Source organism: Myxine glutinosa, chromosome 5, assembly GCF_964187855.1.
Source record: "Myxine glutinosa chromosome 5, kmMyxGlut1.1, whole genome shotgun sequence".
Lineage (NCBI taxonomy): Eukaryota > Metazoa > Chordata > Myxini > Myxiniformes > Myxinidae > Myxine > Myxine glutinosa.
In genome coordinates, this window is record NC_136265.1 from 184,550,335 (window position 1) to 184,569,469 (window position 19,135).

At 46.7% G+C, this 19,135-nt stretch overlaps 1 long non-coding RNA gene across 1 annotated transcript; it reads right to left on the reverse strand.

The window, feature by feature from the left end:
• Positions 1-18,647: 18,647 nt before the first annotated feature.
• LOC144892074 (uncharacterized) lies at positions 18,648-18,849 on the reverse strand. The gene is made up of 2 exons (XR_013623382.1): positions 18,797-18,849; positions 18,648-18,689 (listed from the first exon to the last, which is right to left on the reverse strand). It is a non-coding gene; the product is annotated as an uncharacterized LOC144892074 (long non-coding RNA).
• Between the last annotated feature and the right edge of the window lie 286 nt (positions 18,850-19,135).

Consider the following 19,135-nt stretch of genomic DNA (forward strand, 5'->3'; position numbering starts at 1 on the left):
GAAAATAAAAACAAGATTACATTCTCCAAACTATAACGGTGCTCAGTCGACAGCATACCTCCACCTGGTTGGCCATATCACTCAATGGTGAAGAATCACTGAAAAAAAAAAATTCTCATTTCCGAATCATATTCAGATCTTCACCAAAATCGAATCGATTCTTCCTTGTCACACACACAACCGGTCCACCAAGTTTCGTCCAAATCCATCCCTAACTTTTTTGAGATATCCCGCAATGTATCGGTTTTAGCCCAATCTCCCAATAGTGAAGAATCACTTAAAAAATTAAATAATTCTCATATCCGAATCATATTCAGATCTTCACCAAAATCGAATCGCTTTGTCCTTGTCAGACACCCAACTGATCCACCAAGTTTCGTCCAAATCAGGGCACAACTTTTTGAGATATCCTGCTATGTATCGTTTTTGGCCCGATATCCCAATGGTGAAGAATCACTTTAAAAATTCTAGTAGCCGGATCTGAATCCGGATCTTCACCAAAATGAAATCATTTCGTCGTCGTGACATACGCTACATCCCTGCCAAATTTCGTCCGAATCCTGGGAAAACCACATTTCCAAGCTGGCCTCCAAAGCCAGTCGCCAACTGGGCATCCTCCGTCGTGTGAAGTCCTTCCTTGGCACACCTGAGCTCTTCACCACATACCTGGCTTTCATCCGCAGCTCAATGGAATACTGCTCTCCCCTCTGGGCTGGTGCTCCTGTCTCACACCTAGCTAGTCTTCACGTTGTTGAAACCAAAGCTTTCAGAATCATTGGAATCTCCCACGATGAAGCTGATTGTGAGGGCCTTTCACTCACTCATTGCAGGCAGGTTGGTGGTCTTTCTGTCTTCGTCCGACTCCTCTCCGGCCTTGCTCCCCCAGCTTTATCTGGCTCTGTCCCCCAAATATTCCTACAGGTCGCACAAGATCTGCCAGCAACCCTCTTTGGTGAAATTGCCAAAATCAAGACTCTCTGCTCACCTTCACTCTTTCATTCCTCTTTTCTCCCGCCTCTGGAATAAACTCCCTCACTCTCTTCAATCCCACTCCTCCCTCCAGGTCTTTAAAACAGCTGTTCGCCATCATCTCTTATCTTCCCCCATCCAAAACCTTGATCTTTTCTACCCCCGTTAATTCACCCCAGATCCACTTTTTTGAAATTCCGACTTCTTTCCTAGAAGTCCGAGCAGTGTCCATGTGTTTTCTACCTCTCCCACTCCCCCCCCCCCCCACCCTTCCCGTGCATCCTCCCCCCAAGCCCTCTCCCTCCCACAGATCTCCCGATGTCCCAGTTCTAAAATGTTGTACTTGTGTGCTTCCCTCTCCATCCCCATCTTGTCTGCCGCTCCCTTTATCTTAGGTTTTAAATGTCAGTTTGTCTTCTTGTAATTAATGTTAACTCTTACACGAGCCTCGATCTTGTATACAAAAAAAAAAAAATCCTGGTATGTCTGAGGTGCCTGTGTTGTAGACCTGTTAATAAGTGACTGAATAATAAGGGTTTCTGTGCTAGGGGTAAGAACGTTTCTTTTGTGACGCTGCTTGTAAATAAGTGCCTGTTGTTGACTGGATAAACCATTTCCCAAACTCTCCGATTGTCAGCCTCCATTGGTTAAACATGGTGTGTAGCACAGGGAGTTCACCCCCGTCATTTCATTTTGAGAAACCATTAGCCAACGTTTCCACTTGCTGTATCGTTCGGCCGTATGATAAATCACGGCACTCCATCTGGGGTGGTTTAATTCGCCGGAAAGGTAAAGCAAATTTTGACGCTGGACCCTGCCTGAATTGAACGTCATAGATGGCGTCCGTGGTTGGGTAGCAACCCGCCGCATTATGGAATTAACCGTGTTTCATTGGTTTGAGGATTGCCAGCCAGAGAGTGGATTCGAATCCGCAACAATATCATTAGTAAGAAATATTGCTCATGATTAATATATACAGTACTGTACTTGTATGTTTAAATTTTTACATGTTTGTGTATCTTGAATTATTTTGTGTGTCTGATTGCTCATCAACTTTTTGATCACCCACATATATTTGACAAGTGCCACAGCTTTGCTTTCGAGTGTGCATGCACTAATTTTAATATAAAAAGACACTTTTGATGATGAAAAAATGCATTTTGTCTCTAGAAGACGATTGCTAGCAATCATTCATTCTGTAAGCAAAGGATTGCACCTCGTGACGCTAGTCTTAAGCACAGACTCTTCCGTTCATGCCCAACAGTGTATTCAATAGTAAAAACGATGCCGTGGGTGCGTTGCGCAATTGGGTGGAAGCACAAATGATAGATGCGTTTGCAGGACAAATGGAAGAATTCAGCGAAAAAGGGAAAGCCAAGTGGAAATGTGTATTTTCACATACACCGGTGATATGGCAGAGTTCCTGCAGCCTTAAGCTTGCATCCCGGCAGTCTGAGCTGTGCCATCTCCCTCAGGGTACCCATGATTGATGTTTAAGTCTCGTGAAATGTGATGGCGTGCCAGCATGGTGTGGTGGCGGGCAAGCCCAATTGATAACATTACTCAGGCATCTGACAAGTCAAATTTCCCCATCTTCAAAGAATCCAGCATGTTCGTTGAATCTCTCTTCTTCTGCCTTCACTTTGACTCGTATACCTGTAAATTGTTCGGAATAACCTCTAGTGTGTTTTTATGGTTGTATTATGCTATGTATCCATCGTCATGGCGTAAAGAGGCCTGCTTCCCTTGTAGGCCTATAAATACCAGCAGGAAGTAGGTAAATTTATATTTTCCCCAGATTAGTCTCGTCATGAAACATGAAATACTTCACTTCAATGGGTCCTTATACAGTATTGTATCAATGTCGCATCCCAGACGTGTAATAATAGTTTCTAAGAAAGAAAATTTACTAAAGTTTCAAATGATGGGTGAGCGCTCGCATATGTTGGTTGATAAATGTCTTGATAGGCTTCAGAAATGATAAATACATGCGTTTTGATTTTATAAGGTCCAGATTTATATTTGTAGGAAGGGACAAATGGTGTCTGAGCTGTGATATCAGATAATTCCCTGAGGTCCAAATGATTTTTTCCAAGTGAATGGTTCTAAAGACCTTCATGCAGCTGTGATTCAATCACAAGGATTAGCTGAGCGATATAGCCATTGCAATTGTACTTTTGAAAAGTTTTACTTTCTATAAGTTTCAAATTGCACTGTGACTTGGTGCGCTCAGAAGAACAACCAGTCAATGCCTTTACAGAAAATACCACAATGTTTAAAACTTATGTGCATATACTTAGAAAAGCAATTGCAATTATTCATCAAAAGTCAAGTTCGGTTTTACAATTACTATAGATTGTTGTTGTTGTTGTTGTTGTTGTTGATGTATAGCCCCAGGCAGTGCTCTTGGACAAGCCTGCGGCACAGCGACAGCCGATCGATCTCGCAGGAGCGACCCAGAGATCCCCCACATCCAGGATGGTGTACCCCCACCTTCACGAAGTCAGAACCATGACAGACTTGGAGAGGGAGAAAGACAGGTAGAAGAGACACAGACAAGAGGGAAAGGGCCGGTCCATGGGAACGATCGGCACTCTGACCGTGACCACGCTGCCCTAACGGATCCGGGCAGCAGGGAAGAATGGGGAGGATTTGGCCCCCGGCTTGCATTGGGGGGGGGGGGGGGGAGGTACAACCACCACGAAGAGGCGTCCTCTGATGGATGTCCTACCACATGTTGTATGATTAGGCAAGCATGCACTGACGGCACAACCTTCACTGAAATTTAAGAAATAATCATAAAGAATGCTTAGCTTTTAATATTCTAATCTCTACAGAGAAACATGGTCATTCAAACACAAAGTAAAACGATGGCCAGAAGATACAAAAATTAACATTGGGAGGTACTTTGTGTTTTTTCTGTGTGAAGTGTTGAAATTCGTGAAGGAGCTCGAACACAGAATGGATGTAACACACCTCCGCCAGGCTGAACAGTTTACGTTTTCTTTCCCATTGATAGGTCTGATCTGGATCCGGACCTGAACCAAAATCTAAACGGTTTGTTCTTGTCACTTATGCAACTCATCCACCAAGTTTGGTCGAAAGTCATCCTCAACTTTTTGAAATATCATGCTACATATCGTTTTTGACCCAATCACCGAATGGTGAGGAATTACTTGGTAATATTGAAATATTCTTGTATCCGGATCGAGATCTAAACCAAAATTGAACCAATTCTTCCTTGTCACATACCCAACCTCTCCACCAAATTTCGTCTGAATCCGTCCACAAATTTTTGAGATATCCTGTCTAATACAAACAAACAAGAAATATGTCGTGCATAGCACGATACTTGCGAAATACCTAAAATAAGTTGTTGACCTTTGGCCTATATTGACCTTTTGGCCGATGTTGCCCTCAAAAATAATTGGTGGTTTAATTCAATGACCAGATATGCAAATCCTCTTCAAATTTGTCAATCAGATGAAAATTGAGGATTAAAAAAATTTCACACAGTTGACCTTTGGCCTATGTTTGACCTTTTCATATTTTGACGTCAAAATGAATAGGCTTCTTATTCATGACCAACTCTACCCTTTGGTAAAGTTTTGTAAAGATCAGTTTAAAATTGTGACATGTCGGCGATTGACAGACAAACAGACAGAATATCTCACAAAACCAACCAGTATACATGTTTGTAAAATTTCACAACGATAGGGTGAACGGTTTCAGAGATATAATTATTTAATATTTCCCTTCAATCCAATATGGCTGCCAAACCATGTAACCTATGATGTCATAAATTTAATATTTCAATACAAATGGGTCATAAATCATGTGCAGGCAATTTCAGATTTTTAGGATAAGGAATTCGATGAAAACATTTTTGGCTGGTATACCACTTCACCTATGATGTCCTCATTATCATGCTTTTGTTCCCCATGGGGAGTACTCGACAATGTGCGAAGTTTCAAATTTTTCCATTCAGCGGTTTCTGAAAAATATGTTTAATTATTTGCATTTAATCCAAGATGGCTGCCATACCTCGTGACCTATGACATCACAATTATCATAAAAACATTCTGAATGGGTGTCACTCCTACCCTGAAAGTTCCGTCTCAATCGGACATGTGGTTGCTCAGAAAAACGAGGTTTAACGCGTACGGACGGACGGACAGACCTACGGACGGACGGACAACCCAAAAACATAATGCCTCCGGCGACTTTGTCGGCAGAGGCATAAAAACTCGACTGGAAGCAGCCAATGTGTGGAATTTGAAACCAATTGTATGCGATGCATCTTACATATATGAAGTGCCAGATATCTTGTATCACAGACACTGTTGCTCCACATTCACCTACAAAAAAAAACACAGATGTAAGAACATCAACAAACCACCTTATAATCCAGTTCTCAGATGTGAGACAATCATCAAGACAAGCACATGTCACTAAAGAAAGGATATATGACAAAGTGTACTACATATTCTATGACAGAAGTAGTAAATATACAGTTAAGAAGTCTAAAATGCGAGGACCATTAACAAAATGCTGTGGACTGCACTCAGATGTCAGGATTCAAGCTTCTTGGCAAAGAAGAGGACGCATGATACCAAACTCTTGGCAGTTGCATCGAGAGAACTTACAGCAGCAGAAGCCCACTATCATCACTCTTGCTTTCATCAGTGCGCAAGAGAATGTCCAAGGAAATCAACAGGTTCCGAAGAAATTCATGATCCAGATCTTTTATACTTTGATGCTGAGAAAACTGTGTATGACATGCTATTTGACCACACGTAAGAAACGATATAATTGCTGAACCTAGAGTTGTACCAATGACTGAGCTGACAACAAAGCTGAACTCATTCATGATCTCCCTTGGTGTTTCTGAGGTCAAAACATGCGAGATGTTAGGGTTAGCTGTTATCATGAAACGTCAGATGGAAACTCGAGACTGAATTCAGTGAGAGCATCCTCATTTTTTATAATGACCGTGGGAGGCAATTCTCATAGTACTGAGCAGTCTCACAACACAGAAGCTAGAACAACAGTATATGAAGGTCAAGGATGAGTTAGTCACACCCAGAAGACTACACTGACACTTCAAGCATGCTGTGTTACGCGGCTTGCCATCTTCGAGGTGAGGTAAAATGATCCAATTCCAAACAACCATGCCCTCCGTATCCAAAAGATTTGAATGAGAAATACTCGTACATTACTGTACCGAAGGCACTCAATGATTTCCTCAGGATCTACTTCCTGGTTATGGCATTGATATGACTCTACAACCGCTTCTCCGATTGATGTGAAACTTTAAACAAAGGAAGGACTCCCCATGGAGAAAAACGTTGTCGATAACTCTGATGTCATAGGTCATATGGTATGGCAGCCATATTGGATTAAAGGAAAAGACTTGGACATCTCCAAAACCGCTCAACAAAAAAATAGAAACTTGGCATATGTCATAAATATCTCCATGGGTTATATAGGGGGATAACGGTCATAATTGGTTGAATCTAACTCCTTACCCGAAAAATCTGAAACTTCACACATCTGATCTATGACACAATGTGAGTGAAGAATTGAACTTGTGATACCAACAGCCACGTCGTCTGGTGGCCATATTGGATTGAAAATAAAAACGTAAAAAAATATTCTCCAGAATCGCTTCACTGATCAATTCGATACTTCATAAATATAATCGACGAGCCATGGGGAATAATCGCTTGAAATTATAATCCTTAGTCCCCAATATAGCCCATATTTTACACACAGCACTCACCGGATTTATTAAGCACCAGCAAGCAACTCACACCAACCACATAGGGAAGCAACAACACCACACCAGTTTAAATGGACTTTGTCAGGAATGCTGAAGAGCAGTGAAATCCGTTGGAGAGGGTGCGACTGCAGTGCGTTGCATTCGGGGCCCATGATTGACAGGAGAGCGGGCGGAGCATTTGGAGGCGCACCAATGAAGATGCTCTGTTCGGGACCAGGCTCTGTCCCGCTTAAGCAAGGGTAAATGGTGAAGCGCAAGAGGGTTTTGCTGTATTTGGACCGAGCCATAGATATGCTGTGGAGGAGGAGGAAGCACCTGCCTGTCACTTGAAGAAAGACCCATGTTGCACTGGAAAAAGACCCATTGCGCTAAGAGAGAGACGTGTGTTGTGCTGGGCACGAGGTGCTATCCAAGTGGCAGTGGAATGCAGGCAGGCAAGGCAGATATCTCTGTTGGAAGATGAGGTTGCACGACTGTACACTGCACTACACAGCACCACAATTCCATACTGGCCTTGATTCCCCTCCCAATCCCAACTGTGTCAGGACTGGTTCCCAACCAACGGCGCTACTCAGGTGAGTCAAAGGGTTTCAAGCAAGCCCTGAATCTCCCCCCTGTTCGATTTCTTTCTGTCTAATTTCCTCGGAGCATGTCTGATGGGCCCATGTCATAAGTGTTAGGTAATTAAATTGCAGAGGGGTTTAAGCGAAAAGTGGATTAAGACTTTTGGGGTTGTGATTATTGACTGCGTGGTTTATTTTATTGTGCCACTTACTTGTATTAATAATTGCTTTGTAAATGTGTCATGTATCTTTTGTGCTTGTAAACACTTCTTGCAATTCTGATAAACAGTTGTGTTAAACCTGCTCATTTTGTCTCTTTCCTATTGACTCAGCTAAGGTGCAATAGTAGGAGTTTGGAACACCTTTTCCCTAACCAATTGGCTCCACAACATTAGCCAATACGTGCTTGGCAGCTTGCTCGGCTGCATCTGATCAAATAAGAAAAGTATGTACCGAGGGCTCAATCCCAGGTTAGGTAGGCTACGTCACCCCCAGGTAAACAGTGTCAGAAGGGGGACCTTGAGCGATGTTGTGGTCATTTAATTGGCATTCGTGGTTAATTAACAACCTGCCGGACTGTGGCGTTATCTGCAGCTGATGGTCTCAGGACCAGTCGTTCAGCAGGAGCCTGAGAAGGCCCCTCATGGTGGAACCCCAAACCCGGTTCCATAACAATATTAATCAGGATATCTTGACATTCTGCAATAATCCATTATCGTCGATCTGCAACAATCAATTTCTTTCATAATGTGGAAGCGGTAGGATTTGTTTTGGTTTTCAACAAATAATAAAAAGAAACATTCCATCAACCTCAGAACTTTTCTTAGTACAGTCACGTGAAAAAGTAAGTACACCCCATGTAAAGTTTTGACTTTTTCAACATATTTCAACATACAGCTATTTGATCTTCATTTCAACAATATTGATAGATAAAGGTGATGTAATATAACAAATATCATGAAACATTTACATTTTGTAGTCCATTGTATAATTTAAATAAACATAAATTTAAATTTCGCATGTGGAAAAAGTAAGTACACCCTTGGCTCTAATAGGTGGTATTGCCCCTTTTGGCAGAAACAACCTCAAGTAGGCGTTTCTTATAACTGTCTACCAGTCTCTGACATCGACTGGGAGAAATTTTTGCCCACTCCTCCATGCAAAATTCTTTCAGCTGTACGATGTTTGAGGGGTTTCTTGCATGCGCAGCTCGTTTCAAATCCCCCCACAGCATCTCGATGGGATTTAGATCCGGGCTTTGACTTGGCCATTCCAGAACCCTCCATTTCTTTCTTTTCAGCCATTCCTTGGTGGATTTACTGGTATGTTTAGGGTCATTGTCATGTTGCAAGGTCCACCTTCGGTTGATCTTCAATTTTCCGACAGATGGCCTCACATTATAATCAAGCACCCTCTGGTACAATGAAGAATTCATAGTGGATTCTATGATGGTGAGCTGCCCAGGCCCTGATGAAGCAAAGCTGCCCCAAACCACAATATTTCCACCACCATGCTTTACAGTTGGTATCAGGTTCTTGTGTTCAAATGCTCTCTTTGGGTTCACCAAACATGTCTTCTGGTACTGTGGCCAAATAGCTCTAACTTTGACTCATCTGTCCAGAGCACATTGTTCCAGAAGTGCTGGTCTTTGCCGAGGTGTTCATTGGCAAACTTTAGTCTTGCCCTGATGTTCTTTCTGGACAGCAAAGGTTTCCTCCTGGCACACCTCCCATGCAGATCAAATTTGTGCAGCCTCTTTCTAATGGTAGACTCGTGCACTTTGACATCGACAGTGGTAAGAGCTACCTGTAGGTCCCGTGATGACATTCTGGGGTTCTTAGAGACTTCTTTCAGCATCTTGCGGTCTGCTCTCGGGCTGAACTTGCTGGGGCGGCCTGGCCTGAACAAGTTGGCAGTTGTTTGGAATCTTCTCCACTTGTAGATGATCTTCCGGACAGTCGAATGATTGATTTAAAATTGTTTGGAGATCTTTTTAAATCCCTTCCCAGACTCGTAGGCATCTATAACCTTCTTTCTGAAGGCCTCAGAGAGCTCTTTTGATCTCGGCATGGTGACGCCGCACACTTCAACAACAAAGAGCAAACCAAACTAAATGTCTGAGGTTTAAATACCACAGATTCCTCCAAGATCCTCTCTAACGATGTTGTAATCATTTGCACCTGAGCTGGTGCACCTGATTCTAATTTTATGTATTTGAAGTAGTGATAAATGTAGGGGTGTACTTACTTTTTCCACATGAGAAATTTGCATTCATGTTTATTTAAATTATACATTGGACTACAAAATGTAAATGTTTCATGATATTTGTTGTATTATATCACCTTCATCTCTCAATATTGTTGAAATGAAGATCAAATATCAAATAAATTGTCCCGGTCTTGCCGGCGAGGTTTCGTTTATTCGCAGCTCTCCACGCTCTCCATCGAAATCGAAGTTAAGTAATTGTTCCCATTTGTATTTTCGTTATAACTGTATTTATTTTATGGTGTGTGTACGTATATTGTGTCCCGAGGAAGATTTTTCGGTGCAAATCTTTCATACCTGTATAGAAAATCGTGTTAATTCGTCTCGTGTCTTTTGAGGCCTTGTACAGTGTACAACCTTGAGGCTTTGTTTTTCTCTCAGCGGTCCGTCGTTTGTGCTCCAATAACTTTCGTTCTCTGCTTTTCCCAGTCTTTTCACCCCATAGCCTACTTCCTTGTGTAAATCTCAACTCAAAAAAAACAAAAATTCAAAAAAAAACATTTCCTTCTCTGTTCTTATTCTTTGTTCTCATTTGTTTATTCATTCTTATTCGTTCGTTCGTTCTTCGAACACGTGTTTCCCGCCCATTTCCCCAGATAGTTTTCACTGTTATTAACCCTACAATGTTTACACTTTCCCCTCAAGTTCTGTATTCCGTCGTCTATTATAACACCTTTTTCTTCTTCTTCTTTAAAAGGCTGCTTTTGACTTGCTCACCAAATCGATTCATCCCAAAAAAAAATTCCATCTCTTATAGTGGCTTTTTCTACATTCCCGAAACTCTCCTGCACTCCATCCTCCATCCAGCGTCCTTAAACATATTTTTGACTCGAAGGTCACAAGAAATTCATTTTGCAATAAATGTTCGTTTCCCATTAATCGTACACTTTCTAAAATCCAATCTCACCCCTCCCCTCCAAATCTTCCCCATAACCCCTCCCCTCCAAATCTTCCCCATCACCCCTCCCCTCCAAATCTTCCCCATCACCCATACCTTTCAAATCTCCCCCCTTGCTCCCTCCCTCCTAAACAACCCCCTCACCCCTCCCCGCCAAGACGCCCCCTCGCCCCTCCCCTCCTAGACTCCTCCCTCACCCCTCCCCTCCAAATCTCCCCCATATCCCATCCCTTTCAAATCCCTCCCCTTGTCCCTTCCCTCCCAAACTCCCCCCTCGCCCCTCCCCTTCAAATCTCCCCACCCTCATTTCTTCTCCATTTCCCCCCTCTCACCCCTCCTCCTCAAAGCGTCCTCTCCGCTTCTTCTCCCTTCCAACTCTCACCTCCATCTCCCCCAACCTTCTGCCTCGCTCCACCCCCTCCTCAAATAACACCTCATTGTGCCTCAACCAATCACCATCAAACCTTTTGTCTGCCCCATCCTTCCCTTTCTCCGAGCTATTCTGAAATCTCTGACACACCTTCAACAGCTCTCCCTACCTCTTCCACATCTTACCCTACCCCTCCTCCCCCCTGTTCTGTATCCAATGCTCCCCCTTCCTCTTCATTAACGGTATGGACTTCAAACATCCGGGGCCTTCGGTCAAACCTAACTGATCTCTCCATACAGGTTGTTTCTGTCAAACCAGACGTGATCTGCTTAACAGAAACTTTCCTCCTTCATGATGTCTCTGATTCCTTAGTATCTCTCCCGGGTTACTCCCTCCTCCAGTATGATAGACCTGAGCCTCATCCTGGAGGTGGGGTTGCTATCTTTATCAAAAACTCTCTTCCTCACTCGTCCTGCACTGCACTCTCTCCACTTCACCCCCAGGAATACCTCTGGCTACGGCTTCCCCTTCGCTCCCACCTCTTGTTCATATGTGTGTTGTACCGTCCACCAAACAGTGATGACTCCATCTACATCTCGCTGTCTGATAAGATGGACCAACTTCTATCTACTCATCCCAACTCTCTCTTCCTCATATGTGGTGATTTCAATTGTCACCATTCCAGTTGGCTGGGTGTGGGTACCTCTCTCACCAGCCATGGCTCCTCAGCAAAGGACTTCTGCGACTCACTGGGACTGACACAATCTGTCAATTTCCCGACCCGATCTCAGTCAACGGAGCATCTTCTCTTCTGGACTTGGTTATGACTAACTTCCCTGAAAATGTCTGCTGCTCTTCTTCTGCTCCAATCGGATCATCTGATCATGTGCTTGTTAAAGTGGACATCTCTCTGGCCATTCTCAGAGAGCCTGCTCAGCGTCGACGAGTCTGGCATTTCACTCAGGCCAACTGGCACGGTCTTCAAGCAGCCATAAATCATCTGGACTGGTCTCCCATCTCTACCACTTTTGACATCAACTCATCCTGGGAATTCTTCCAAAGTAAATTGCTCTCTCTCATGCACAGATTTATCCCATCTCGTCTTCAGTTGTCATACCCTTCCTCCCATCCATGGTACACGGAATCTTGTGGTGAGGCTGTTGCCCAGAAACAACTTGCCTTAGTCTCCTGGAAAACAAATCCAACGGAAGGAAATCTCATTTCCTTTCACAAAGCCCGAAACAAGTGTGTGTCCACCCTCAGGAGAGCCAGGAAACAATATCTCTCCGTTCTCAAGACCGAACTCTCTTATCTGTCTCCCTCTTCCAAATCCTGGTGGCGTCTGGTCAAATCTGTTTCTGGTGTTTGTTCCCCCTCCATCCCCTCCCTTACCTCAAATGGCTACACAGCTGACTCCGCACATGAAAAAGCTGAATGCCTCAACTCTGTGTTTGCCTCTAAATCTTGTGTCCCAAACCCATCCCTCTCTGTACCCACCATACCCAGTCGTACCCAGCTGCTCCTGGACTCCGTGTCCTTTCCTCCTGACAAGGTGGAAAAGTTTCTGTCAACCCTCGACTCTGATTCTGCAACTGGACCTGACGGCATCAGCCCACGGGTCCTAAAATCCTGTTCTTCTGCTCTTTCTCTCCCACTCTCTGTTCTCTTCACCCTCTCTTTTGCTCAAGGTCAACTGCTATCTGCTTGGAAATCAGCCAACATCACCGCTTTGCACAAAAAGGTGCAAAAACAGATCCTAGCAACTACAGACCAATCAGCCTTCTCCCAATTATCAGCAAAGTCATGGAATCCATCATTGCTTCGGATATGAAATCTTTCCTCTTCTCCAATGGCTTGATCTCTGATCATCAATTTGGTTTCAGACCAGGTCACTCTACTCTGGACATGCTGCTTCTGCTGTCTCAACAATGGATGGAGGTCCTCAATGCCAAACAGGAAATTAGAGCTGTCTCCCTCGACATATCACGTGCCTTCGATACGGTCTGGCACCCCGCTCTGCTCACCAAACTCTCCTCCTTTGGTATCCATGGAAATCTCCATGCATGGCTGGCGGAATTCCTCTCCAGTCGTAGTCAACGTGTGGCCCTGAATGGGTTTCTGTCATCTCCTCTTCCTGTTCAGGCTGGAGTTCCCCAAGGCAGTGTTCTGGGCCCTGTGCTTTTTCTGGTCTTCATCAATGATCTCTAAGACTCTCTTGAAAATCCTCTCTTTCTCTTTGCTGATGACTCCACTCTCTGCCGCTCCATTCCTCATCCCTCAGATCGGCAGTCTGCAGCCTCCTCACTCTCTGCAGACCTGGACAAAATCACAGACTGGGCAAACAAGTGGAACATGTCTTTCAATCCTGACAAATCTCACACTCTTACGATGTCTCTCCGAAAAGACCGACTGGACAACCCTCCCATCTACTTTCTGAATAATCCTCTCCAAGAAGTTCTGTCACTCAAGCTTTTGGGTCTCACTATCTGCCATGATCTTTCCTGGGAAAACCACATTTCCAAGCTGGCCTCCAAAGCCAGTCGCCGACTGGGCATCCTCCGTCGTGCGAAGTCCTTCCTTGGTACACCTGAGCTCCTCACCACATACAAGGCTTTCATCCGCAGCTCAATGGAGTACTGCTCTCCCCTCTGGGCTGGTGCTCCTGCTTCACACCTAGCTCGTCTTCACGCTGTTGAAACCAAAGCATTCAGAATCATTGGAATCTGCCGCGATGACACTATCTCCGAGGGCCTTTCACTTAATCACCGCAGGCAGGTTGGTGGGCTTTCCTACTTCTACCGACTCCTCTCCGGCCTTGCTCCCCCAGCTCTCTCTGGGCTCTGTCCCCCAAATATTCCTGCAGGTCGCACAAGATCTGCCTGCAACCCTCTTATGGTTAAACTGCCAAAATCAAGACTCTCTGCTCACCTTCACTCCTTCATTCCTCTTTTCTCCCACCTCTGGAACAAACTCCCTCACTCTCTTCAATCCCACTCCTCCCTCCAGGTCTTTAAAACGGCTGTTCACCACCATCTCTTATCTTCCCCAATCCAAAAACCTTGATCTTTTCTACCCCCGCTAATTTCACCCCAAATCCACTTTTTTGAGGTGACGTTTGACTTCTCTCCTGGAAGTCCTTGGTGTCCTTGCGTTTTATACCTATCCTGCCTCCCCCCAGGCCCTCTCCCTCCCACACATCTCCCGATGTCCCTGCTCTCAAATGTTGTGTTTGTGTGCTTCCTCCCCTTCTCTCCCCATCTTGTCGACCGCTACCCTTTTTATATACTTTGTTTGATTTGTTTGTTTGATGAATGTTAGCTCTTTCACGAGCCTCGACCTTGTATACAAAAAAAAAAAAAAAAAAATAGCTGTATGTTGAAATATGTTGAAAACGTCAAAACTTTACATGGGGTGTGTTGTGAAAATCAACCAAATCCACAACTCGTCCCATAGATAGGTTTAATTTCAATTAGATCGTAACATCATCCTGTAAAATACACCATGCAACATATATGTCAGGATCAAGGCATCATATGAGAAAGATTGGATATATCAGTCAATGCAAGCAAGCCTAGAATATAAGTGGGTACATACCATTCAATTCTACATGTCATTGTATAAAGTCGCAGGAGTGGCCTCGAGTCGCGGACGTCCCGAGGTCTTATAAACACCGCCCAGCGGTTTAAGTGAGCGTCACACCTGGGTTCAACTTACATTTTCACCACATTCTCCCCGCCATTAGAACTATGCTGCCACTAGGCAGGAAGCGAGCGCGCGTCAGCATTAATGGGTAGAGGAAGTCATTATATCATTATTAGGGTGTCAAAGAAATATCCCTATTGATTCTTGTCTTTGCGCCATTGTGTTATGTTTCGCACACTGTCAAAGCGTCTTTAGGGCTTCCTGGAAAGCGCTATACGAAACGAATCCATTATCAGTAGTACAGGTCAGTCGGTCCATCCGTAGAGGTCAGTGTGGCGAATTACCCTGCCAGCACAGGTTCGGAAACTACCGGGTACGACGTCCCCAAATCCGGAGTCCCCTGCTTCGGAGTAGCCGCTGGAGGCAGGTGTCGGAGGGGCACCTCAGTGCCCTCACCGCTTCAGGCAGGGGTGTATCAGGCGAAGGGAAGGACGGCAGATGTTCTCTAGGCGCACTCATAGCCTGGTTAGCAAACATGTCCGATACTGGCAGACGATGAGCCTGTGGGTCACAATAGTCTAGTCTCACAGGCCTATGTGCTGGATAAGGTGTACCTTTGCGATATGCAACGCATTACATAAGGTGTACCTTGTCGAAGAGCGAATGTCCATTCGTCGCAATGCAACGCATTTCAGGCAGATGTGTCGATGTGGAAGATGTGTAAATCCGTAAGCCATGTCTATTCGTCGCAAGGCAACACATTACAGGAAGATGTGTCGATGTGGAAGATGTGTAAATCAGTAAGCCTCTTTACAGTAAGCTGTAACAGTAAGTAAGATTACATGACAGGAGGCCATGACAGTGTAAGTCAATTACAGTAAGTCTGTACCGGCCTAGGAGTTGTAACAGTAAGTAAGATTACATGACAGGAGGCCATTACAGTAAGTCCATTACAGTAAGTCTGTACCTGCCTTGGCTCCCAAGGGTACATGGTCGATCCACATTAGATCCATGTCATGGAATTGCCGAGGGAGAGAACCGACGAGAGCCATAACGAGAGTTACGTGATACCCCGGAGTCCCCCTGTTTTGAAATCACGAGACTCGAGCGCTCTCTGACGGCAGCGCGTACGAATTACAAGCTCCGGCAAATAGTTTCAAGCAAAACGTTTGCCACGAGTGCCCTCCGTAGGCTGCCCGAACGACCGGCATGGCAGTTACGACGACGCACAAAACGACCGAAATGCGCCTTCCCAGCGAAGCGCGCAGAATCTCCCGACCTGCAGCACAGCGCGCAGAGGATCGGAGAAGATCGGCTATACCGGCTACCGGCTACCGAGAGAACGTCCCGGATGGATTGTCCATCCATGGCCCATTCGGCCGTACCGGCTACCGAGAGACGTCCCGGATGGATTGTATCCATGGCCCGTCCTATTGACTACGCGGCGATACCAGCTATACTGGCTACCGTCCCGGAGGGATTGTCCCGGAGAGAAAACGTCGAGATCGAGAAATGGAAAACGTCCCGGATGGATCGACATCCAAGAGAATGGCCCGGATGGATGGATCGACATCCAAGAGGATGGCCCGGATGGATCGACATCCAAGAGGATGGCCTGGATGGATGGATCGACTTCCAAGAGGATGGCCCGGATGGATGGATCGACAGCCAAGAGGATGGCCCGGATGGATGGACCATCATCTCACCCCCTCACTCATCCATTCCCCCCCCCCCCCCCCCCCCGGGCGTGAAGTGTGAGATAACAGCCGCGCACCGCGCACCGAAGTCGAGCGACCTTCACAGTCTGGGTCAGAGGGAACGCAATCAGGCAGCGGCCGGGCGAGGCGTCTCGCAGTCTCGAAATGTGTGGAGGCGAGCCAAGAGACCTGTCCTAGAAGCAACAAGCCCAGAGTCAAGGGCGATCCGGCGGGCCGGTGCCCACGTGGCTTGCTCAGGAGACGAGGGAGTCGGGCGCAACGCTCAATGTCACCGTGTCATGGGGTCACCGTGCACCCCCAAATGCCCCGCGCCTTATCGATTAACGGCATAAGTCCTCGATGTTGGCTAGTCGCCCTCGAAGGCCGCCACGTTATGACACGCACTTTCGGGCAGGGGCGGTCAGATTGAGTATTTCTGCTATCTGTAGAGGTACCCAGGTAGTCGAACTCTGATGACGCAAGCGCGGGAAACAGTTAAATGGCGCTGTAAAGCAAACGCGTGATTTAGTCGATGACGTCATCAATTGGTTCGGGCGCGTGCGGGCGGGTTTGACGGCGAGTTCCAGCTGAGCGGTATCCCCAGACGGAGTAAAGTAGCACTCCGAAATCTAAAGTCTCGCGTCCATTGGGCAGCAGCATTCGAGCGGGCTCGAGATCGGTGTACGGAATACGAACCCGGCCGACGAGCGAAAAGTATTATCTAGGGCGCACCGCGTACGAGGGAAACCGAAAGTTGAGCTCGGCCCGTTGAACCAGTGCGGCTTCGCCGAGTCGAGAGGGCGAGCACGCCGAGTCGAGAGGGCGAGCATGCTTGGCAGCGATAGACTGCACGACCTGAAGTAGCGTCTCGTTTGTTTAGCTGTCGGGTCAAAGGATCGAATACATATCACGCCCTGAAGTAGCGTCTCGTTTGTTAGCTTTCGGGTCAGAGGATCGAATACATATCACGCCCTGAAGTAGCGTCTCGTTTGTTAGCTTTCGGGTCAAAGGATCGAATACATATCACGCCCTGAAGTAGCGTCTCGTTTGTTTAGCTTTCGGGCCGTGTTTTGTCCGGAGTTTTAGACATAGTTAGTCATATAGAATACACATGGTATATGATCATCTATCATAAGCATGAGCCCGAGTGTCGTGAAAGGCTATGAAGGTCCCGCTCGACGTCCTTAGAAACTCATCCGTGCTGCGGCGAGTCCTTGAATGGTGCCAAGCGAGCCTCCATTGAGGCGATTCCAGGCAGCGGAGTTCGCTGGCCTCGTTGAGTAGCCACATGTAGGTGGGATTTCGACGAGCCGCGATCAGAATCGCCGGCCTCGCAGAGTGGTGCCCGCGAAGGACGCAGTGCGCGATTTGCGCGTAGGAGGTGATTCCACCGAGCAGCGATTGATCGGGTTGTGCCCGCGATGGGGCAGCGCGCGATTCGCGCGTAGGTGGGATTTCGACGAGCCGCGATCAGAATCGCCGGCCTCGCAGAGTGGTGCCCGCGAAGGGCGCAGTGCGCGATTTGCGCGTAGGAGGTGATTCCACCGAGCAGCGATTGATCGGGTTGTGCCCGCGATGGGGCAGCGCGCGATTCGCGTGGGAGGAGGTGATTCCGACGTGCAGCGATTGGAATCGCCGGCCTCGCAGAGTGGTGCCCGCATTGGGCGCAGCGTGGCTGCGTGTAGGAGGAGGTGATTCCGAGCAGCGATCGGAATCGTAGGCCTCTCGTAGGCCTCACAGAGTAGTGCACGCGACGGGTGCAGCGCGCGCGATTCGCGCGGGGAGGTGCTTCCGAGCAGCGATCGGTCGGGCACAGAGTAGCGCACGCGACGGGTGCAGCGTGCGGCGTCGCGTAGGAGGAGGTGATTCCGAGCAGCGATCGGAATCATAGGCCTCACAGAGCAGTGCACGCGACGGGTGCCACGCACGCGATTCGCGCGTGGAGGTGCTTCCGAGCGCGGCATGACAGTCAAGGGAGTCGTGAACACTCGCGTGGTCATCTCATCTCGGGCCGAGGCACGCAAATCAGTTGGTCGGGTCGTCGGCTCCAAGCGGGTCTGTCGTTCCGACGGGGTTTCGGCTGCAGGACGTTGCCCAGTAGCATCGTTCTCCAGGCGTCTTGCCGGAGTCCGTCATGCCTGCTCCGGCGTTCGGGCCTCAGGAGAGCAGTTCGCGTTTTGACGACGCGGTCCCGCAAAAGGCTTGCGAGGTCCCCATCGCATCCGGTCCTTTTGTGGCAGACCGGCGGCGAGAGTAGTCGGAGCTCCGTAGCTGGAGCTAGCTCGACAGGTCCTCCGCCGGTCATTCTTCTCCGAGGTGGGCCTCGCAGGAGCGCGGAGAATGTCGGGAACGCTCATCTGTGATCTGCGTTCATCCGGCCATCGCAAGACTCGTGTCCCGCCATTTCCGAAGATCATAATTGAAATTAAGTGTTGTGAAAATCAACCAAATCCACAACTCGTCCCATAGATAGGTTTAATTTCAATTAGATCGTAACATCATCCTGTAAAATACACCATGCAACATATATGTCAGGATCAAGGCATCATATGAGAAAGATTGGATATATCAGTCAATGCAAGCAAGCCTAGAATATAAGTGGGTACATACCATTCAATTCTACATGTCATTGTATAAAGTCGCAGGAGTGGCCTCGAGTCGCGGATGTCCCGAGGTCTTATAGACACCGCCCAGCGGTTTAAGTGAGCGTCACACCTGGGTTCAACTTACATTTTCACCACAGGGTGTACTTACTTTTTCACGTGACTGTATATCAGTTCATTCATTCCCATCGACAGATAAGAGGGTATTGCATTTGGGTCTGTTTGTTACTTGCGAAAATCGAATATTTTTTCAAGTCTGTTGGTTGGTCTTGTGCGTTATTCTGTCTGTATGTCTGTCTGTATGTCTGTCAGTCGCCTACAGGTCACAATTTTCAACCGATATTCA